This window comes from Leptinotarsa decemlineata, unplaced genomic scaffold (genome assembly GCF_025532065.1).
Source record: "Leptinotarsa decemlineata unplaced genomic scaffold, Ldec_3_MD MMD2_tig00026358_RagTag_RagTag, whole genome shotgun sequence".
In the NCBI taxonomy this organism is placed as follows: domain Eukaryota; kingdom Metazoa; phylum Arthropoda; class Insecta; order Coleoptera; family Chrysomelidae; genus Leptinotarsa; species Leptinotarsa decemlineata.
The window spans coordinates 6,195,606-6,218,579 of record NW_027412703.1 but is presented as its reverse complement, the minus strand read 5'-3'; the positions used below and the strand labels follow the sequence as shown (position 1 = coordinate 6,218,579).

Below are 22,974 nucleotides of genomic sequence, written 5' to 3'. Positions count from 1 at the left end.
GATCCAAGGATAAACTTATAAATATTACATTTCCGTGAATTCTTCCCTCTGACTATTTTCTTGTCAGAGTCATTTTAGGGAAACTTTGAAATCTAAATGCAAACTAGGGCAAAACACGCGCGAGCGCAGCTTGCAGAAAATACACCAGTGCAACATTGCGAGACCACAAGTTTTGGTCGAACCATTTTCCCGTCAGACACGGTTAGCCGCCTGAGTGCGACTTAAACGAACGGACGCGGAACCCCCCAGGAATCTTTATTCGCGGGAAGCAGTATTCCGAGAACTCCAGCAGGATCAGCTAGTCTGAGGCTAGGTTCTACTCAGCGTAGCCATTTTGCGCACGGGGACATCAGTGCCTCTCCCTTGGGCGCAGAGCGACAAACCCTGGGTATTGATGGTTTTTCAGCAAGTCGGGTAGCTAGAGAACTCGATATTTCACAAAGGACAGAGTCCTCAAACCGCGAAAACACGCCGCGAAATGGTTTACTTGTACTAAACCGTTTCAGGGCATTAGACACACCGAGTATTCTACGAATCGATCAAAAAACGTTCGCAAGAGAACGTCAGGAGACGTTACTAAGAGAAAATGGAACGTCTTCGAGAAGAGGTATTGTGCCACCAAGATTTAGCCAAAGCCTCGGTAGATAATAACATTATCCTGTGGTGGGTTAAAGGGCATGACAGGAGTAAAGGTAATCGCATTGCCGACTCTTTAGCCAAGGAAGCGGCTGGACTAAGAGTTTTAGGACCAAGTGGCACCCACGGCCTGATGACTTCGACAATTGCGGAACTAGTCAAATGTTACACCCATGCTCAATCCCTAAAGAGATGGGATGAAATCAAAGGATGTAATCTTGCCAGGATCACCTTGGGCGACCCTGGGAAGCTGGCGCCGAAGAAATATCTGGCGATGACCAGGAAAAATCTACGCCTTACAGTAGGATTTCTGACTGGCCACTGTCAGCTAAGGAAACACCTACATAATATGGGGCTAGTGGACACACCTCTATGCAGGATGTGTGAACAGGAAGATGAGACTGTCAGGCATGTCCTGTGCGAGTGCCCGGAGTTATCGTCATTAATAGAGTGTGTGTTCGGCGAGTCTTGGCCTACACCTGCCGATATAAAGGAGATGTCTCCCAGCGACCTGTCCACCTTCCTGGAAAGGACAGGATGGACGACGACCTAGGAGGACAACTCCTCGGGAGGATGTACAATGGGTCACATGAGGCCTAAGTGCGTGGGCTTACACTCACCCTCCCTACTCTACAGGTACAGATGCAGAAGAGGTATTGTCCAGGACAGGGAGTGAGCCCCAGGCCAATCTATGTCAATTGCTCGAGATGAGAGCATTATTGACAATACCGAGAGCGGCCTTGACAAGGGATCATTCTCATAGCGCGCCCCAATTAGGGCTCCGCGCGATGCTCAGCAAACCCCCTATTTCGAGATCGGCCCCAAAAACAACAAATTCGCGTTCCTTATCCGGAACAAAACGCAGAAATCGAAGATTTTTGCCGACGGCGACAACCGGTAGGAGTTTTTCCTACGGAGGTGTTACACACTTATGTGGTAACCCCAAGCCCAAGGATACACAGGGTGTACAGTCATCCTGTGGAATCCGAAATTCCGAGAGAATCATTGCCATTGTCAAACCCGACAAGAGATTCATGCGATAACGAACAGGACTCTCGAAACAATGGAAGTTTCGAAAGAAATACCGCCGGACAGAACTTTCGAAACAGGAAAAGTTTCGAGAGATACGGCGATGGACAGGATTTTCGAAACAGGGAAAGTTTCGGAAACAGCGATGAAAGGGAATTGGGAAACGACGCAGCACAGGTCGTCCGACGCCAGGCGTCGAGATGCCCCCAGGGGGAACACTTAGTGATCCCTGGGAGGAGAAGGATAAGTTGCGTGCAGGAGCGCCTCGTACCCGGTTCCAGCTGGATATTGGCGACCTAGCGGAAGAGCTAGGGGGTGGTGGAATGCCAGGGGGTCACCCTGAAGCCGAGAGAGGCTTGGGGGTAGCTTCATGGCGGGGCCAGTACCCCAAACAAACCCAATTCCTGAACCAGGAGCTGAGCGAGGCATACCAACCTCTCGTCGTACTCAGACAGGAGCTGAGTCCTTAAATCCCTAGGGCTCAGGTCTGGGAGGCCAGCTGGCCGGAACGACGAAGGGTAAACGCGGCAGAGGGAGGCGGCGTCGCAGGACATGCCCCCTCAAATCAACCGTTGTACCCTTACGGAGGACAGAAAGATGTATCCATGAATGCACTACAGTATTGTAGCATTTTCGCTTTCTGAATTCAATACAGAATTGTTATTCTGTTCACGGAAATTCTGGATTAATTACTTTCAGTAATGTTCGTTGAATCGGCTAGAGTTTTCAGTATGCTCTTAGTGTCTAGTATTTAATTTTTTTTCGACTCAAAACACTTTCACGGTATAATTCCCAACCGTCTATGATTCCATCTTTGTCAAAACAATATTTGAAATCGTGATCAATCTGAAAAATGGAGAAGAATTAGAAAAAATGAGATGCAGGGGACACAAGTTTTATATTAGACAATGGGTGGGACGGTAGCCTGGTGGGTTGACGTGGGTGATTTGCTTCACTCACCCAGTCCATCGCTGTTTGAACCATTGGTTCGAACCGCAAGGTTGGACCATCGATTTTCATTTCCTATTGTCCAACCCGTGTTCGACATCACACGTTAAAAAGTAAGACCTCATTGATCCTTAGCTCGTACAAGTTTCGACTTTTGAAAGTTGTCGTTTGTAGGAGGGCGACAGCTGGTTAACGGAGAAACATATTTTTCAACAGACAGATATCCTGAGGGGGCTGTGTGGAATGGCTGTGGTGTTTTCAGATGCTTTGACCTGGGAAATGCGGTGTTTTACCCATGTTTTTCAGCAGTTGTTGAATTTCATTTTTCTGAAATTGTTATATTTAAACAACCTACAATTAGTGAGTTTCATTTGATTTAATTGTAATAAGAACATTTTTTAATTAAATGAAATACATTTTTTTTGGAAAAGAAAGTTTTTGGCTCTCTACTACTCCATCTGATACAAAAAAAAGGGATGAGAGAATCTTCCAAAGAAAGGAAGGAAGTAATCAATTTGAAACTCTATACATGAATGCGTAGATCATGCAAAGAAGTAACTTTCAGACACAAACTGAAAGAAAGTCCTCCTGAAACAGCTACTTTCATATAAACATTGAATTACACGAGAGAAAATAATTCTTCCGAAACAAATACTTCTATATGAACACTGAATTATACAGAAGATACTTTTCTCTACTCAGTTTGTATTTCAAAGATTTGTTGTGGAATAAGAATCAGATATCATTCACATGAGTTCTACTTTGAATGAATGGTAATAAATTGTACTCACATAGAACACTGTCACCCTCACTGGTATCCACCGATGTTTTGCCTTAAGACACTTGCCCTAAGGCTCTTCAGTACCAAATTGGATAACATTATAGAAAATACACACACTTCATTCATGAATTACGATTTTGAATGTCACGGAATAAGCTTGATCTGCTTATGTCATCAAATAGGTGAATGAATGTCATTATGATGTCATCGATGACATAAGCAGATCAAGCTTATTCCGTGACATTCAAAATCGTAATTCCTGAATGAAGTGTGTGTATTTTCTATAATGTTATCCAATTTGGTACTGAAGAGCCTTAGGGCAAGTGTCTTAAGGCGAAACATCGGTGTATACCAGTGAAGGTGACAGTGTTCTATGTGAGTACAATTTATTACCATTCATTCAAAGTAGAACTCATGTGAATGATATCTGATTCTTATTCCACAACAAATGTTTGAAATACAAATTGAGTAGAGAAAAGTATCTTCTGTATAATTCAGTGTTCATATAGAAGTATTTGTTTCGAAAGAATTATTTTCTTTCGTGTAATTCAATGTTTATATGAAAGTAGCTGTTTCAGGAGGACTTTCTTTCAGTTTGTGTCTGAAAGTTACTTCTTTGCATGATCTACACATTCATGTATAGAGTTTCAAATTGATTACTTCCTTTCTTTGGAAGATTCTCTCATCCCTTTTTTTGTATCAGATGGAGTAGTAGAAAGCCAAAAACTTTCTTTTCCAAAAAATTAATCACTCCTAAAAATACCCCTTCAATTCAAAAGAAATACATATATCATTAAAAATTGAACAATACCTATCACTAATGAAGGAATAAAATAATTCATTAAAACCAAAAAAAATATCAAATTCAATAAAAACTAAAAAGAGAAATTCAGTAAGATTCCAGACGCTGAACGTAAAAGTAGCAACCTTATTTAAATAGGTCATATCGCTTTTCATGTAGAACAACAAATAAGGAACTCGCGTTCCCTGGGGTTTCAATACGTCTTCATTCTGCACGGTCTTGACCGAAGAATCGTCGTACCTAATCCAGCAATTGTAGCCGATGTGGAAGGCATCGGTCACGTAGTGTCCAATGTTGGCATTTTTGCCTTCATGGTAAACGACGGCGAATAGCTTGTATTGTCTGTCTTTTGGAAACTGTGTTTCCGACGATATCAAAGTCGAATCAAACTTCTAGTCGAATTCAAAATCAAAAGCTTTGATAATCTTCGTGCAACGGTAGTTGCTGTATTTAAAAAACTTCAGATGCATAATAAGGATAACGGGAAGTTTGCAGAGCGTAATTTGCTCCCAAGCTTCGACCTTCTCGTTTGTTTTCGACGAAGTCACTCCCTCTAAAATGTTCTTGGAGACGAGAGACGAGTACCTTAAGCGCTTCTCTGACGGTCTTCACTTTCTCAATGTTGAGTGGCAGGTTGAGGAAAGGCTGGGTATTCTCAGTAATGTGGTCCACGTTGCGATGAATGCTCGACTTTAGTTGCCCCCCGAAGAAGTCACTTATCGGTGTATTGGTGAAGTCGATCCTTCTGGTTGAATGTCCTTTATTTTTCGCTTCCATTAAGTTCCATTTATTACTTTAATCACTGCTCAAAGCAGAGTCAACGAGAGGTTTTTCATCTTCAATATAATATTCAACCAACTCATTTAGCTCAAACATTTCATCATTGAGTCCATTCAAAAGAAAACCTAGAAACTCTTCTGCATCTTGTTGTCTACCATCGATCCAGTCAGTCCGCATGTTATGCAACATTTTATAAATCCACGTCTGACCGAATGGGATGCCAGTGTTGATTGAAACAGTTTAGTCATTCTTGGAATTTTTATCTACTCTCCCGTCTTTCTTCAAAAAGTAGGAAGGTAGGTGAACAAACTGTTCCACAAAACGGCACATTCCAAATATAACCGGGGTAGATGTCATTCTCTCGTTCGAAGAGATGTTTTTACTCAGACTATTTAGTAAGTTGTAGAGTGGTGGACATGCAATCAGGGCTTGCAAAATAGAGTTGACATAACAGTGATTGTTTTGATTGAGCAGACCCCTTGGCTGCAAGTTCACTGCCCTACCATCGATCATATATGTGAATAGAAACATGCCCATCCTATAACAGTCTGGATCTACAAACTGGTGGGACCTTCTGGAGAGCTTGAAGGGACATTAGGAAAAATTGTGTTGAACACGTTTTCGGCATCCTGGTCAGTAGCGATTTCGTCAAAATTGTTGACGGGTTCAAACATAGGCGAATGATGGTGGCTCATCGTCGAGAAGATCATAGTGTGCGGGTAGTTGGCAAAAGGTGAAGATTTGGCTGTTTGTTGAATCACTGCAAAATTTTCCTGGATTTGAACATTTTTTTTCTTCTGCATTTGTCCTTTTATGATGTTGAAACTGCTAGTGTTGAGTTTGCCTGTTAAGTCTTCTTCTACAATTATTTTAGAACTAAAGTCTGATTTACCCTCATTAACGTTTGGATAATTTTTAACGGAAGAAGCTGGGGATAAATCTGTAGTATCATACCAATTTAGTGGGCTAAAGGAAATTTTATCAAGACTTTGAGAAGGAGAAATGGTGCCAAGGATTGATGCAATCCTTGCAATCCTGATTCGTTGTATAAGAAATGATCTTGCTACGCAATATTACTACGCAATATTCCGCATCTTCTTTAGGCTTGTCGCCCACTTGTCCGGCACGGCACGGCACTGTCCGTCGCCTGATGGCGACGGGTTGTAGCATCGCCACTTGTCCAGCTATAGCCAGCATACTGAAGGCACTCTTTCTTCGATTTCGAGGGAATTTCAAATTTCAATTGACATCAAACGGTGACAGAAACATGTCTATCACTATTTGTTTGAAGGTGATCGACAATGTGTCATGATGTATTTCACTAGTTAGGATTTCCATTGTCTAATATATAAAATGATTTGAAATCTCTGAAACAACCAAAAAAGAAGAATTGAAAATAAATAGCTGTAAATAACAATTATATTAAGCAAAAAAAACCTGAAATGAAATAATAGTGAAATAAAATACAAGTAAAAATAAAACAATTGAACAAAAAATAACAATAAAGAAATACATAATGAAAATAAAGATAAAAATAAAAAAGTTAAGAGATTTTAAGTCAAGTTAGTTCACGACGTTCCGATTGTTAGTATCCATAATCGTCTTCGGGTGATGACTGGACTGATTCTTCCGACAGATGACTATTTATGGGTCGTTCGAGTACTTTCACTTATCACGCTTCACTGCTTCAGTGGGTGATGACCGTTTGAAGGGAGGTAGCCATTTTTCGCTTGATGATGGGTTTCCATATGTTGCGTATTTCCACGCTGGCTTAGCTGAATACGTTGTTGGACAACATTTATGCGGCTTCCTTGAATTTTCTCCTAAACCAATGTTCCTCTCTTTGTAAGATTTCAGCTTGGGACCACTCGATGTTATTTTGATGGGTCCAAACATGGTCTGCTATTCCTGATTTGCTGGTTTCCCCTCGCTGTGTGTGTTTCTTGTGCTCGGCAATGCCAAGATTCAATGACCTCTTAGTTTCACCAATACAGGATTTTCCGCACTCACAGGGTATCCGGTAAATGCAATTCTTGGAATCGCAGTCCGCGTTTGGGGGCCTGGTTTTCGTGAGGCTGCTACGGATAGTGTTACCGGATCTGAAGCAGGTTCTGATGTTGTACTTGGAACCAATTCTGCGTATTCTCTCCGATAATCCTCTGATGTAGGGAAGTGCAAACACGGTTTCTCTTCCTTGCTAGGCTCCTGCTGTCTTTTAACCAAAATATTTTCTACCATTGCTTTGGAGTAGCCATTTCGTTGAAGATCGTTTTTGATGATGCCTAGTTCTATCTCGACACCTTCCTTCGTGTTACAGAGCCCGAAAGCACGGTCTAATAGATTCTTGATGATTCCTTATTTAGTGGTTGGATTTGTGGTTCAGATACTGTCCCGTGTGAGTGCTTTTTTGGTATACAGATGTTTCCCACTTAGTGTCGGTCCTCTTCACCAAAATGTCTAAGAATGGCAATTCGTTGTGGATTTCCTTCTCCATTGTGGAAGTGATAGAAGGTCTCACGCTGTTGATGTGTTTCAGGAAGGCGTCTAGTTCAGTATTCCCATGGTTCCATATTATGAAGGTGTCGTCAACATATCTCAACCTGACTCGAGGTTTCTTGTGGGCTTCTTCAATGGCCAGAGTTTCAAACCACTCCACATATATGTTGGCTTCGACAGGTGAAAGTGGCGATCCCATTGGCAGTCCCTCATCTCACGTAAAGAATTCGTCCTTCAGTTGGAAATAACAGTTTTGTACATAGCATCCTAGTAATTCCATAATTACTTCTATAGGTAGATTCGTTCTCTCTTTCAGGTTCCCGTCTTCGGATAGCTTTCTCTGTATAATTTGGAGTGCTTCTTCGACCGGAACGTTGGTGTAAAGGCTGTCCACGTCGAAACTAATTAGTTGATCTTCCTGTGTAACGTCAATTGACCCTAGTAGTTCGACAAAATGCCTTGAATTCTTCACAAAAGACGATGTTTTTCCTTGTAATGGTTTTATTATGGGAAGTGAAAATCTAGACGAATTTTGAGTAGCCGAACCCCTGGAGCAGATGATCAGTCTAAGCGGAACGTCCTTCTTGTGGATTTTGGGTAGTCCATACAAGTGAAGAGACTTACTATTGTGCGGTGTTAGCGATGATCTTTCTTTGTCGAAAAATGTCTATCACTAGCAGTTCTGACGAAGAAGTCGTCATTATAGTGGCCGTATTATTGAATGTAGAAGAAAAGAGTCACAAATAAGAATATTGTGGGTCCATTCCAGTAATCAAAAGAGGGCAAATCTGGGGGAGTTTTATCATCTTCTCAACGAACTGAAAGAAGACGAGGAGAAATTTTCCCAGTATTTCGAAATGACTCCAGGCAAATTTTCAGAACTTCTGTAATCCTAGAGCCTACTCTAACAACCAACTCAATTTTTCCTCGTCCATTTTCATAGGTACCATCTGACACTGTGCTGTCAACTGATGGAATAGAAAAGGTTGATGCTGGCAAGCGCTGGCCGGCGACGCGCTCACTTGGCCAGTCCGTCACAGCACGTATCGTTATTTGCCGGACAGGATCGGAGAGCTGGAATCCTTTCCGGCAGCTGTGCCGTGCCGGACTAGTGTGCGGTTATCCATTCATTTTTATTGTTTAAATCCTATTGAACGTGGACAACTCCATTATGAATACTGCAACGAGGGAAAAGGTTCTGAGGCCATGTTTCATGTCTGGAATAAGCCTGCAAATGGAACGATTGATGCTGACTACGTCTCCACGATGGCCAATCCGTCAGTATGAAATCGATACACAGTAAGAGGTCTTGAATTGACGAAAGTCAATTGATATGATCAGGAGATTGTCGATTACAATACTCGATTTTCTGGAATAACTGCGCAGCACATGACCGTGAAAAAATATCAAGACTTTGAAAGAACTACAGAAGGGTTGCAGAAACAATTCTCATCGGCCACGCCTTGGAAAATGATTTGAGAGCTTTGAAAATTTTTCTTTGCAACATTGTGAATACTGCTCAAGTCTTCCGAATCGACTGTCGCAGAAAGAATTGGCGGCGACAATTTTAAACTGCGACGTACAATCAGGCAAACTAGGTCTCGACAATTATGAAGATGCTGTCACATGCATGAAGCTCATGTTTCGGAAAGTAACAGATTTCAAATATGATCATCCTTGACTGAAATAATTGTAGCTCTGATTGTTATCAACTATACAATATATTTGTTTATGAAATTTCACGAAGTTATTTTGGTTTTTTTGTATGTTACCAATGAAATACTCTTCTGAATGAAATTGTAGGTGATAAATGAAGTAAATATTCGTTTTGAGGGCGATTATGAAGAAGTTTTGAGTGCACTCGAGTATTTTGATGCGTAGATTACGAATTCCAATAAAAAAGCGGCGCTCTCCCTTATTTTCAAAGTTACGGCCCTTCAACCTTCCCATATGAGGGTTTTTGTACGTCAGCTACACCTGAAGATGCTTTAGATTCAGCCATGCAGGGCCTTTTTGCCTCTGGTTTTGGTGAAACCTCACTTGAGCGCAAACGTTTGCTAAACCTGCTCATCGGGGGTTAGTTCCCCCACCTGTGACAGATTCTGCGTACGCCGCAGCTCTCGTTCCTGAACTGAATTTACAGGTAGGTCCGTTGGAGTCGTAAACTCGACATCCATCTCCTCTGTAGACTCGCTCCTGAACTGAATTTACAGAGAGGTCCGTTGGAGTCGTAAACTCGACATTCATCTTCTCTGTAGACTCGATCGTGAACTAAATGTACAGGAAGGTCAGTTGGAGTCGTAAACTCGACATCTATCTCCTCTGTAGATTTGCTCGTGAACTAAATGTACAGGGAAGTCAGTTGGAGTCGTAAACTCGACATCCATCTCCTCTGTAGACTCGCTTCTGAACTAAATTTACAGAGAGGTCCGTTGGAGTCGTAAACTCGACATCCATCTCCTCTGTAGACTCGCTCCTGAACTGAATTTATAGAGAGGTCCGTTGGAGTCGTAAACTTGACATTCATCTCCTCTGTAGACCCGCTCGTGAACTAAATGTATAGGAAGGTTAGTTGGAGTCGTAAACTCGACATCTATCTCCTATGTAGATTCGCTCGTGAACTAAATGTATAGAGAGGTCAGTTGTAGTCGTAAACTCGACATCCATCTCCTCTCTACACTCGCTCCTGAACTAAATTCACAGGGAGGTCAGTTGGAGTCGTAAACTCGACATCCATCTCCTCTGTAGACTCGCTCCTGAACTGAATTTACAGAGAGGTCCGTTGGAGTCGTAAACTCGACATCCATCTCCTCTGTAGACTCGCTCGTGAACTAAATGTACAGGAAGGTCAGTTGGAGTCGTAAACTCGACATCTATCTCCTCTGTAGATTCGCTCGTGAACTAAATGTACAGGGAGGTCAGTTGGAGTCGTAAACTCGACATCCATCTCCTCTATAGACTCGCTTCTGAAATAAATTTACAGAGAGGTCCGTTGGAGTCGTAAACTCGACATCCATCTCCTCTGTAGACTCGCTCCTGAACTGAATTTATAGAGAGGTCCGTTGGAGTCGTAAACTTGACATTCATCTCCTCTGTAGACTCGCTCGTGAACTGAATGTACAGGGAGGTCAGTTGGAGTCGTAAACTCGACATCTATCTCCTCTGTAGATTCGCTCGTGAACTAAATGTACAGGGAGGTCAGTTGGAGTCGTAAACTTGACATACATCTCCTCTCTACACTCGCTCCTGAACTAAATTCACAGGGAGGTCAGTTGGAGTCGTAAACTCGACATCCATCTCCTCTGTAGACTCGCTTCTGAACTAAATTTACAGAGAGGTCCGTTGGAGTCGTAAACTCGACATCCATCTCCTCTATAGACTCGCTCGTGAACTAAATGTACAGGAAGGTCAGTTGGAGTCGTAAACTCGACATCTATCTCCTCTGTAGATTCGCTTGTGAACTAAATGTACAGGGAGGTCAGTTGGAGTCGTAAACTCGACATCCATCTCCTCTGTAGACTCGCTTCTGAACTAAATTTACAGAGAGGTCCGTTGGAGTCGTAAACTCGACATTCATCTCCTCTGTAGACTCGCTCCTGAACTGAATTTACAGAGAGGTCCGTTGGAGTCGTAAACTCGGCATTCATCTCCTTTGTAGACTCGCTCGTGAACTAAATGTACAGGGAGGTCAGTTGGAGTCGTAAACTCGACATCCATCTCCTCTGTAGACTCGCTCCTGAAATGAATTTACAGAGAGGTCCGTTGGAGTCGTAAACTCGACATTCATCTCCTCTGTAGACTCGCTCGTGAACTAAATGTACAGGGAGGTCAGTTGGAGTCGTAAACTCGACATCCATCTCCTCTGTGGACTCGCTGGTGAACTAAATGTACAGGGAGGTCAGTTGGAGTCGTGAACTCGACATGCATCTCCTCTGGATATAGAAAGTATACACTTTTTTATTATAGAAAGTGTACAACACTCAACGTGTTCGCGTAGAGCTAATAACGGTTCATACAACTGAAGTTAATTGTTCTTGAATACGATTCTAACGAAAATTGTGACTAGTAATATAATATTGTTAATTTCTTTGTATCAAATCTGTCTATACTCATTTCGTAAAATGCAGAGATACTCAAAATAATAAAAGAACCAAGGGTTCACTGAAGTTTATAACGAAACATGCATAGGCAACTGATTATGCATGTTTACGCGATTAGAATTCTTACTATAAGACCATCCCTGAACCAGAACCTAGGCTTCTTTTTACTAGATGCCGCCACACGCCTAATTCAGGCATTTTTAAATTTGAAATATAAAGGGGTTTTTTGCCTGTAAAATAACATTTTTTAATTTCTATTAACTTCATCGTTCTTCGCTAAAACTTTCTATTTATTGTATCGACGCGACGTGATCATCTAAACTTGGCAAAACCGTGAAACTAGTAGCAAAAATTTATTTTTGAATCGAATCGGAGGTAATGGAGGTAATGGGCTTCCTATTTTTAGGTAAGTAAGACCTATGTAATCAAAAATATTGCTTTTATTATACCCAAAGCATCCAAGTTTTTTCTTTCGTTTAAATGGAAAACGGTACATTCTCTTAGGTTTTTTATTGTGAAAAACTTGCTTACATCAGTAGTTGTTTACAGCTGATTCTCGGCCTCCCCCCACCACTATGACGTATTAATTGCTTTTTTTATTGGTTGTTGTTTGGTGAAGTCAAGGTGATGTGACCTTGAAGGGTGTGGTGTATGGATCGTTCAGAATTTTTTTCCCGGTTCTAATCCTCCCCCCACCAATATGACGTGTTATTTGCTTTTTTTGTTGTGCAGTGAAGTCAAGGCGTTGTGACCTTGAAGTGTCTGGTGCATGGATCGTTCAGATTTTTTTTTTCATATGAGATTTTGTGTGTTTATGTGTGTGTGTGTGTGTAGGAGAATGCACGGTACAGGGTTTCATCATGTGCTTGTTTGTCTATGTACAAACATACGTCTGCATACTTCGAAGATCCTCCAAGTAATTAATGCTCCATCGGTGTGAGGGCAACAAGTTAGTAGTGGAGTGACGCCACGGCAGCCGAGGACCGTCTGCCTAACGTCTACCCTCTCCGAGACAGCAACGACCACTGCTTGCTCGTACCGGCAACTGTTATCGCATCAAGTTGGGAGATGGGCTTGGCTGTGACGTCAGGCATCTCTAGTGGATAGCAACTAGCAATGTGAACCTTTCACGGTTTCATGGTGGGGGTGACTCGCACTGTTTAATATAAAAGAAATGCCTGGCACACTATGAAATCAGTAGACGAATATATCTGCAGCAGTTAGCAATTGGTAGAGTGTTATTCAGTTCGTAATAGAAGGAAGACGGTGAGTGTATTTGTCTGTTGGAAATTGTTTATATTTTCATATATATTTTCATCATGTCCGTTTCAAAAGTAGACTTGAATAAAATTAATAATTTGATTGTACAGGAGGTTGAAATAGTAGAGCAAAAGGCCTTATCATCATTGCCAATTGATGAAGTGTTCATAATTAAAAATATGTCAACTTATTCTACACGATTTGGTAAATCAATTTTATTAACTTTGCAAGATGTGAGCAATGATAAATTATTTAAAACATGGCTACCAAAACGTATTTCGTTGCAATTCAGTGATGACGATATATCTTGTATCAACTCATCAGGTGGTAAATATACGATGATGTATTTAGGACAGAGCCAACAAAGTTTTGCTGGCATGAAAACGCGATCTCTAGTCAAATTCAATATAATTGAATAATAATAGTAATAATTTATAGTGAATTTCTTTAGGTCATAGCTTACGAAGTTTTTTTGGTGTGAAAACGCTAACTCTAGTCAAATTCAATATGATTGAATAATAATAGTAATTATAATGAATTTCTTATTGTTTTATAATATTCATATATTAGATGATAATAATTATATGGAAATATAAACATTACTAACTTAGTTGAATACACTCACTTTGTAACTACAAGTAAAATGGGAATGTGAGTATTATATCACTGAAAAATTGGAGGTTGCTTATTGTTTTTTTTTATTCAATTTCAGTTCCACCATTTAAAGATGTGGATGCAGTACGCAAGTCAAGATTGGGTCGATGTTGTAGATCTCAAATCATCGGTTCAACATTTGTCGTCTAAATTGAAGGTGTTGGGTGATGGAGCCGAACATGCAAGCAATTATGATATGAGTGTATGCTATGATGAAAAACAAATCGAATTATGCCTTCGTGATGCTGAGAACTATTGGAGTGGTGCAGAAGTTTGTAACAAATTTTTGGATAATGAATTGGAATTGTGGCAACTTTGTGATGTTATGATTGAACTGAACCTAAGAAGATTCCTGTATAGCCTCCAACCATACTTGCCAGAATGGATTATTCATCACTTTGAATTGAATGATGAAAATCGAGAGGAAATTGAAGATGGTCGCGAAAATGATGATTATGAGGAAGAAGTTATTTTAGATAGTCTGTATGTTCCTGTAAATCATAAATAATGTCAAATAAAAAACTTTGTATTATTTTCATGTTTTATTTATTTAAATCTCATGAAATACAATAGAAAATGATTACAAAACAATAAATATGATATAAAATACAATACATGATATAAGTCAGTTACAAATAAAAAAAAAAGATCATGAAACAGTACATGATAGAGTGAAAAAAAAAGTGTCAATATCTGCTATGAACTGAACCATCCAATGCATTGTATGTTAAAACTGTATCATGCAAAATTAATGCATATACTTTAGTGTTGTCTGGAAACTTGGTCTTCCTCGTCTCAAACTCAATCTTTATATCAATAGTTGATGATTTTGTTGCATTCGGTTGATGAGAACAATCGATGACGAATAGTGGATTCTCTCTAAATTGTCCAATGTCCATCAGAGGTTCACTCATATCTTTATCATAATAACTTCGCTGGAAACTCTCAAAAGCATAATAAGCAGGAGCATCAAGTTTTTTATCGAAATTCAAATTCCAACGCTCATATGGATAAACTTCAGAATTCAAGTATACTCGAATACTATTGATATCAGCAGTTGTGAATTTTGTAATATCCTGTGTTCTATCTTCAGATGTGGTAGTACTTTGGAATGCGATGATGACAAAACGAGGAGTTTCCAATGCGTCAGTTGTTTTGATGGCCCATATGTCTGAAAAAGTCCCACGTAATGATGGTAGTTCATAGAGGTCCCAAATACGATACGCCAACTTGATTTTGGCATTCAGACCGCTTTTGTTTATTCTACTCAAAAGTTTGAGCTTGTGTTTATCATCTGGTACAATATGTCTTATTTTCCATTCGATTTTATTTATTTCCAAATCAGCATCAACCTCACCTATATATGAGTTTTTGAATGATCGAGCGATAATCAAAATCAATTCCTGTTTGGCATTCAAGATACTTTTGTTGTAATCTTCAGCAAAACCCATCAAATATTTCAGTGGTAGTTTTCCACTAAAAACATGACTGTTTGTATCCAAGATATCTTGCTTCAATTGTGAAAGTCCCCAACCAGATGTCAATAATGTGTTAGCATGAGATTGTCCAAATGATATCATGGTTTTCATTGTAGATGTTATCCCAGGTTTTCTAACAACAGCCACTTGTTCACCACCCATTTCATAACGAATTTCGTCAAAGAGAAATGCAATTGCATTATTCGAGAGATAGCATGTTTTCGCTACATCTTTGGGGGTGAATTTACCTTCTATGTAAATGAAGCTCTCGGCAATATCTAGTATAACATCTTGATTATTGATTGCAATTCTGATTTCATCCGAATTCCTGAATAGCGGTGATCCATAGGGCTTATATGTGTGCTCATGTAAACTTATGAGAGAATGATCGAGCACTGGTTCATTGAATATATTCAACTTTTCATTGTTTGTTTCGAGCACCATTGTTATTTTCTCACTTTCAATCCAATCGATTTCAAAAATTTAAGATCACTCACAGACAGAGCGTTATGTGCTAACTGTTTAGCATACACTTGTGGAATGAGCTTCTTTTTATGCACACCTTTCTTTTTGATAGTGCAACTCGTTTGGGATTGTTCAATGCGATTTTGTCTATTATAAATGAAACCCATAACAACAGTTATTCGATTTTCTTCAATTCCAAAATGATGAAAATCTCTTCTTCACTTCCAAAATCGATAAGGTTATTTTTTTCATCCAAAATACGCACTGTAATGTTGTGAATCAATTGACGACCTTCTGGACTGACAGGCATATATATAATACTGTGTGGTTCTTTAGTAAGATTGTAGCCAGGTTCAACATCAATATCGAATGAGAAAAGAATGTGGGATTCTTCACCATTTATATATGAACCAGATATTATATTGCAATCTAAGCGGATAAGTCTCACAGTTGTAATGTTTATTGGTAATGATGATTCATGTATCTGATTTGGTGGAAATATTTCATGAGGGAACCCCATCATTTCTGCTATTGAATTTGGATGTGTCAGATCAATTTCATATTTGGATCGCATTTCACATTTGAATGTATTATTATTGGCGTGTAGATAGAAAATATCATCTGCAACGACATCATTTGGTTTTTTATCATGAAACAATCTGAACATGATATGTTTCTGTATGACGGCATTGATCTCTTCTATTTCATAAGCACCACATGGAATTTCAATTGTCAACTTTTGGGGTATCGATGAGTTGTCATTACTGATTCTAAAACTAACTAAGTTATTAGCTTCAGTTATATTATTGATTGTATTGCATCCATAGAATCCCAAAAGTCCTAATCCATAACGACTGTTCCTATCCAATTCAATTGGTGGAAAAAAATCCGCACTCAAGACACTTGTCCCGACAGCTTGTAGCTCGAACTTTCGTGACATGACTGATGAATATTTTGAAACACATTTCAATTTATTATTGTACACAGCAACAGCACATTTGAGACAATTTACACTTTTTGGAAGGTGTTGTATTGTAATAAGTATCATTTTTATTGAAACCAATATTCACATCCTCTATATTACAAATACAACACATAGATTTCCGAGGTATAGGACCGTCATTAACATCCGATTCTTAATTTTGATCGTGGTGGTGGTGCTCATAACAATATCTATGTTTCATTATATCGATGTCATCTTGCAGATGCTTAGGCAACTTTTCCCAAACATATGCAATCTCATGTGCAACACATGCAAGTATCACTTCCTTAGGCATATTTACAAGCATCACTTTATCCATTTTTTTCAAGGTACCATATTTTGAAAACATTCTAAGTGAAAACCCCATTCCCTTGATAGCCTCCCGATCCAGTTTTGGTGTTGAATCCATTTTTATTTGGAAAATTATTTAGAGAGAAACTGCAAGCACAAGTGACCACAGAGAACTGTATTAAATTTCTGTTGTCGATCATAGTTATATTTGATTTTTACATTCGAACATTTTCGAAAGAATCGAGTCAATTCCAATGGTGGGGGTAGATCTCCAAAACTATCGAAATATGTGACTTCTTTCCCACATTTTTATATGCCACCCAATGTGTTCCTGGTCCACTTATTCCATCTAAATTAACAGTAGCTGTCTCGTTTTGTTTTGGACCTGAAGATGGTAATCTATCACGCATAAAAACACCACGAAAATGTGGAATTTTCATTTTTTGTACATAATAACTGAGATCGTGATCAGTAAGAGGCCTCTGAGGTAGGGGTTCAATTAGTTTTTTGTTTTGTTTGTGGCTTTGTATGGTTTTAAATATAGTCCTAAACCTTTACGGTATGGTTTGAGATATATTCCACTTCCGCGTTTGCCTAATGCTACAGCCTCCATGGTTTTATTGTGACGATTGGCTTCCATTAAAGCCGCTCTGCTGGCTTTTGCCGAATTCACGGCCTTGGTAATACCAGCAGCGGCTCCCGCCAAACTTCCTAGTGCGGATAGTCCAGCAAAAATTGGTATCAATGGTAAAAGTCCACCGATCTTGGGAACAGGAATTATGCGTGGTGTGCGGATTTTCTTCTTTCCACCGGCAGCTTTAAGGTATTTACGTGCCGCCTGCAATGCCACAGTAATAGCTTTTTTGCTATTATTCGTCACAAATTGATTCCCACCAGCTTTCTTCAATACATTTCGCACTTTATGGACTATCCCAGCACCAAATGCAGCTTTTTTAATTTTATTTTTCTTCGTTTGTTTCCTCTTACATTTTTTCTTATTGGTACTACAACCCATGCCCATATGTCTTTTCGCTTTCATAATGTTGGTGACAAGTAATGCAGCTGCTCTTTCCCCAATACTCGCGTCCTTCGATTTAACCCTATCCCAAGCGCTGTATTCAAGTTCTTTGTCGGCTGAATGTCTTGCTGCAAGATCGGATGGATGCTTAGAATATTGAATATCGTGTTTTTTGCATTCAATATCTAATTTATTGATTCCAGGATCGTTACGAGCTAAACGTTGTTTCAATTTTGTACCTGGTCCACAGTATTGATAACCTCCGGGTAGATGTAATTCGAAACGAAGTTTGTTTATTAAATCATTAACAAAACCACAACCTCTTTTAATTTTACGATCACTTTCAATACGTCCGTATCGTTTGATGGTACACATTGAAATGAATAAGCTAATAACATTTATATAGTCTCCAACCACGGCACGATGCGCATTGTAAAACAGAAAGAAAAGTCTAGATGAGAAATTTGGGTGTGGATTGAATGGACAAAAGGTATTCAGACATGGTCCACTACTTCCATCATCAGTTCGAGGACTCATTATAGGACCTTCAAATTGTGGAAAGACGAATGCAATGATATCACTATTAACACATCCACAAGGACTGAGATTTAGAAATGTGTATCTCTATTCGAAATCACTCAATCAACCTAAATATCAGTACTTGCGAAGTGTTTTGGAACCTATAAAAGGATTAGGTTTGTATACATTCAGCAATAATGCAGAAATAGTGGAACCCTCCAACGCTAAGCCTAATTCTGTTTTCATTTTCGATGATGTGATATGTGAAAAGCAAGATATTATTAGATCATATTTCTGTATGGGACGTCATAAGGATGTTGATTGTTTTTATCTAGCACAGACATATTCACGGGTACCCAAACAGTTAGTGCGTGACAATACCAATTTCATTTTAATGTTCAAACAAGATGAGACGAATTCACATCACATTTATTCAGATCATGTTTCACCCGATGTAACATTCAAACAATTCCAATTGATGTGTGTTAAATGCTTGGAGGACCAATATGGATTTCTAGTCATTGATAAGGATAGAAAAATAGATGAAGGTAGATATCGCAAAGGATTCGATAGTTTTATATACCCATGATCTTGTTTTTTACACTTATTCGATCACTGAATATTGTAGAGGTCACTTCATCAGCGAATTAGGCTATAATTTAAAAAAGGGCATTATGAATACAAAAAAAGATTCTGAAAATAAAAACAATGAAATGAATTTGAAACGTCAACTAGTAGAGACAACAGAAGCTGTCAGGCAGAAATTCAACTCTATCAAGAATGATAATATTGAAAATCGTACGACACTTGAAAGATTGTATGAGCCCATAATGAAACCATTGAATGTTTTATCATCAAACGCTACTTCTAAATCACCAGTGTTATCACCAAATCATGGAACTGTTCAATCTACTTCAAATTATCCCATGAGTACTCCAATAGGAAGAAAACAATCTTTTGCTAGTGTATCATCTGTGAATAGTGACACGAGCACACTTCAAGACGATATGAGAACAACTCTATTCGAAACACCATCATCGTCCCACATCGATTCCTCGGATCCTGACACCTCACCTGATATGAATGAAAGTGGTGAAGATGTTTTGATGAAACATTTGAATAATGTAAAATCTAGAAATCCAGCATATGATGGAACATTTGGCGTACGTATGGATCCTATTACACAAAAGCTGAAAATGGGAAGTCTAGTGGTGTATTTCAAAGATGGAAACATTTCATTTTGGGATGCTAATAAAGTGAAAAAATATGAATGCGCAGGTAGTCCAGAATTGTATGATATGATCTTTTTGAAGAATCCACGAGATGTTGATAATAAAGAAACTCGTCAAGTATATTCCAAAATATTGAAAATAACGAATGCTCCATATAAACAATATCATCAGAAGAATGGTTTTAAAAATACAAATTCTAAAAAATTTCGTGAAGTTATCAAACCTCTATTAGACTCACGACAATATCCAATAAGAAGTAGAAGTAAAATTGGTGGAGCACTCAAACGAGTGAAAATGGAGAAAATATATAATTCTAAACCTGTGAATTATGTGTACTGGAATTCACCGAAAGAGTTAGTTGCTCGCCTACGATTATTGGTAGCTTCAAAGTCAGCTGGTCATACAGGACATGACAATGAAATAATTTCAATAATTGAAGAATTACGTGAAGAAGGTATAATATATTAACATATTCACATGTAATGATCACTGTCACATCATCATTCAATGCAGTAACATTATCACATTTTCTCTTTAATCATATTGAAATAGAATGACTAATGAAATAAGTGATGTCAAACGACAAGTTGTTAATGAATTACATAAACCTGCAAGACGTAATTTTCGTAGAAGAATAACCACCATCAAAGGTTTTGCAGATCTATGGCAAATAGATTTAGCTGAACTGCAACCTTATGCAAAAAGTAATGAAGGATACCGATATATACTTGTAGTGATAGATTGTTACTCCAAATATCTGTGGACTGTAGCAGTTAAAGATAAAACAGGTAGTACAGTAACTAATGCAATGAAACATGTACTGAAAGAAGCCAAATACTCCCCCAAACACATACAAAGCGATCAAGGGAATGAATTTTTCAATAAAAGCTTCTCATCTCTCATGCGAGAATATAATATCAATCATTATTCAACATTTAGCACAAAGAAGGCAGCTATAGCAGAAAGAGTGATTCGTACAATAAAGGGGTGGCTCTATAAGGAATTTTCGATGAGAGGTCACCACAAATGGCTTGATATTCTTCCAACTATAACTAGTAGATATAACAATAAAGTTCATCGTACAATAGGTATGGCACCCATTAATGTTGATCCATCAACAAGATTGATATTCAAAGGTATCAATGGAGTTGGAAAAAAACAAAGTAAACCCAAATTCCGATTGAATGATATTGTACGAATAAGCAAATACAAAAATATTTTTGAAAAGTCTTACACTGCGAACTTTACCACGGAACTCTTCAAGATTGTTAAAATCAATAAAACTTTTCCCACAACCTATAATCTTGAAGATATGAATGAACAACCTATTAGAGGATGTTTTTACGAAGAAGAGTTATTGCGAACCGAAAATCCTGATGTATATCTGATCGAGAAAGTGCTGAAGAAAAGGAAAAATAAAGTATATGTAAAGTGGTTAGGACTTCCTAGTGAACAGAATTCTTGGATTGATGAATCAAATATGCTTTAAATGTATCTAATAATGTATTTATGAATAAAGTAATGTTAAAGTTCATTATTGTTTTCATTTCAATTATATGTAAGTGAATTGAAAAAATATTGCAGCGGTAAACATTGCCCCAACCATTCGCAATGTTCTGTGTATACCAAACCAAATTAATTGTATACTCCATTCCCGCTTGAAATTTTTTTCAACTCACAATATTGAGAACACAATACCATTCCCAAAACTAATCGCTGTCACTTTGAAATGCTTTCTCCAACTCTTTTCGCCAATTATCTCTCACTGATAATGCCGTCTCATAAAGTCGAGTCGACTCCTCAAGCTCTGCCTGTGCTTGCATTCTCGAACGTTGATTGAATTTGTCATCTTTCATGATTTTTGAACGTAGTTCATCTGCTTCTTTGCTCATGTTAGCCAATTCAATTTTCGCTAATGCAATCTTAGCATCTAATGCTTGAAGAGTGTCCTTATTGACACTAATAGCTTGCTCACTCTTTTCATGTTCAGCAATAGCCTTTTGCGCCTTTACAAGACGGCATTTCGCTTTCTTTTTCATATCTCCAAACCGAAGTAATGGAGTGAAAGAAGATAGCGATTCAGTCATCAAATCACCCTTCATTTCTTTGGGTTCACATTTTGTCTTCCTCTTCGATCTGTCACTTTTCGTTGTGGGCTTTTTCTCCTGCAAACCACTTTTCGATTGTTTTTTTTCTTTCAACTCAGTGACAATCGATGAAGATGCATTATTAACCTTCCTTTTGATAGTTCTGGATTTTTTATCAACACCAAGAGGGGGGGTAGATGAAGGGTGTTTGGATGATGATGATTGTGAAATGATTGGAGTTTCAACGATAATTTGTTGAATTGGTTCCGGCACATCTGCGAAGTTAACGAAGTCGCTAATATCAAAATCACTTATCGAGTCTTGAGACTGTAAATGTAATACTGGAATATTTTCAAAATTAGTGTGATCGATATCAACAAGTGGTGAACCATCTTCAGCAATCAATAGTGGCATGGAGCTCATGATAATGATTATTTAGGTTTGGAGGAATGATATGTGATAGCAATAGAATGTGGATAGGAAAGGTGATGATGTTACTGATACTTCACCTTTTATAGAAGAAAATAAACTAGCGCATGCGCTCTTTCGTCAACTAGCCCACTCTTTCATCGACTAGAGATGCCATATCCTTCTCTCCCACTTAAAACGAGTCAAGTGATAGGTGGGAGTCGTACCACTTCCGTTTCCTATTCAATCGTATAAGTCGACTTGCGATCCTGAAGTTCATTCATTCACTCTCTACAACTGTGAGCAAACAACAACAAGATGAATTCTGCAAAAATAAATGCTGCATTAAATAGAATATCTGCTGTTGATGAAAACAATTGGATAGACGAATCAGATGATGATGATGTCAATGTTCCGCTAGAGGAAGTGATAGTTGAAGCAGAAGATGTTGGAGTCGATGAAGATGAGATAGACGAAGTTGAAAACGAGGCCAACCAAAGCGACGAAGATGATGACGTGATGGAGTTTGAGAGGGTCATGGATGAAGAAGGAGATGATGAAGGGATAGAAGCTGACACAACTGAAGGCGATGGTGCTTTGAGGATCGGTATGCGAACGCTCAATGTCAGTGAGACATTGGAAGATCCCTTGGATTTGTATTGTGCAATGGATGCATACGTATTGATCAGCACAATAGATGGAGAGAACAAAAAACTATGCTGGTGCTGCTTTCGGTTTTATTCGCATAAGTAGTTGTTTACAGCTGATTCTCGGCCTCCCCCCACCACTATGACGTATTAATTGTTTTTTTTTATTTGTTGTTGTTTGGTGAAGTTTTTTTGTTGTGCAGTGAAGTCAAGGCGTTGTGACCTTGAAGTGTCTGGTGCATGGATCGTTCAGATTTTTTTTTCATATGAGATTTTGTGTGTTTATGTGTGTGTGTGTAGGAGAATGCACGGTACAGGGTTTCATCATGTGCTTGTTTGTCTATGTACAAACATACGTCTG

General features: G+C 38.8%; 1 long non-coding RNA gene and 1 pseudogene across 1 annotated transcript in view; one reads left to right on the top strand and one right to left on the bottom strand.

The window, feature by feature from the left end:
- Window positions 1-2,409: 2,409 nt before the first annotated feature.
- Window positions 2,410-6,173, bottom strand: LOC141486520 (ubiquitin carboxyl-terminal hydrolase 10-like; annotated as a pseudogene).
- Window positions 6,174-11,765: 5,592 nt separating this feature from the next.
- The window catches only part of LOC141486571 (uncharacterized), a 44,429-nt gene continuing 33,220 nt past the window's right edge, over window positions 11,766-22,974 (top strand). Inside the window, exon 1 of the long non-coding RNA XR_012467928.1 lies at window positions 11,766-11,978. This is a non-coding gene — a long non-coding RNA (uncharacterized lncRNA). The remainder of the gene's footprint in view (window positions 11,979-22,974) is intronic.